At 47.3% G+C, this 1631-nt stretch overlaps 1 pseudogene; it reads left to right on the forward strand.

Annotated features, from left to right (window-relative positions):
• The first annotated feature begins 260 nt into the window (after positions 1-260).
• LOC141847617 (uncharacterized) lies at positions 261-1183 on the forward strand (annotated as a pseudogene).
• The last annotated feature ends 448 nt before the right edge of the window (positions 1184-1631 follow it).

Consider the following 1631-nt stretch of genomic DNA (forward strand, 5'->3'; position numbering starts at 1 on the left):
TTAGGGTTTAGGTCTAGTTTTTGAGTTTGTCGTCGTGTCGAGTTTATCAAATTTGGTTACTTGATCCAAGTTGTGAGATTGACATATAGTGGCACGAATTCTCCAAGCAGTTGTAAGTAAATTTCTAGTACATTTATTTTTGTTTCTAGGAATTTATAGTAGTTGTATATTATCAGGTGATATTATGGCCCTTGGAAATCGAAGACGAGGTCGACCATCGAGACGACCCGTTGCACCAGTAGAGCCGAAGATTTCCGAGCATGTTGGGGATAGTCCTGGAGATACCTTTGCCTGATCCGGTACCGGTTACAGTTAGCAAGACTGGGGATAAGAGCCGGATTCTAGCACTGGCAAAATCCGTAAAGGATCGGATGACTCTGTTCCATGGGGGATCTGACCCATGGCTCGCATGTTCTTGGTTGGAGAACGTGACTGATACCTTCGCGTATATCACTTGCACTGAGGTAGAGCAAGTTGAGTTAGCAGTATACCACCTTCGTGATCAGGCTGTCACGTGGTGGAAGACTCAGAGGATAGTACTCGGAGATCAGAGCTTATCTTGGTTATCATTTCGAGAGGCTTTCGAGAGGGAGTATCTTTCAGTGGCATTCTGTATGGCTCAGCGTCAGGAAGTTTTTGAGTCTTAAGCAGGGGGACAGATCTGTTACTGAATATCATACAGAGTTCTCCAGACTTTCAGAGTTCTGCCCACAGCTAGTAGCCCAGAGACCGTGATCGGATGCTCCAGTTTACTCAGGGACTGGCTGCATATATTCGACTGAAGATGTCCAGTTGTACAGTCAACACATACAGAGAGGCACTAGATCGTGCTCTGATTATTGAGACGACACAGTAGCAGGTGACTCGGGAGAGAGACACAGAAAAGTCAAAGGGGCAGAGTTCACAGACTTCTGGTCAGAAGAGGCCAGCTCAGGGGTCTGGTACATGGGATTCTTCTAGATGACAGAAAGGGAAACGACCTGCTGGATCTTCGAGTGGCTCTCAGAGGAAGGAGATTACGGAGAAGAAATGTTATCGCTGTGGATCTGGTAGTCACCAGGTTTCAGATTGTCCATCTGATCAGGCTGTTTGCTATTACTGCAAACAACCTGGTCACATGATCGGTGACTGCACACGGAGAGCTCAACTGGAGCGCACTGATACTTCCACTGCTGGACGATGACCCACACAGCCGCGACAGCAGAGGGTACCACCGAGACACAGAGCACCTCAGCAGCAAAGATCTCTACCATCTTCTGGACGGATGTATCAGATTCAGGGGAGAGAGTATATAGTATTACCAATAGATTCCCAGCCAGAGATCTGTTATGCGACTGTTCCGATGCAGCAGCGGCCACCAACAGCACCTCAGAGTCATATTCCTACAGAGTGGAGGCCTACTATTTCTCAGCCAGCTGCACAGCCGTCCAGCACGGAGGTTGGTCGTGCATATGACATCACACGAGAGGAGGCGCAGCGGGCCGATGAATCGGTCATCCGTGGTATGGTTACAGTTTATAATATATTTGCTGATACTTTGATAGATACGGGTAGTTCGCATTCATTTATGTCTCGATTATTTTTGAGAAAAATTGGGCGAATACCTATGATTAGATCGTGTAGTCTGGCAG

Source organism: Curcuma longa, chromosome 16 (assembly GCF_044706935.1).
Source record: "Curcuma longa cultivar G26 ecotype Majalengka, Jawa Barat chromosome 16, ITB_CL_G26_1.1, whole genome shotgun sequence".
In the NCBI taxonomy this organism is placed as follows: domain Eukaryota; kingdom Viridiplantae; phylum Streptophyta; class Magnoliopsida; order Zingiberales; family Zingiberaceae; genus Curcuma; species Curcuma longa.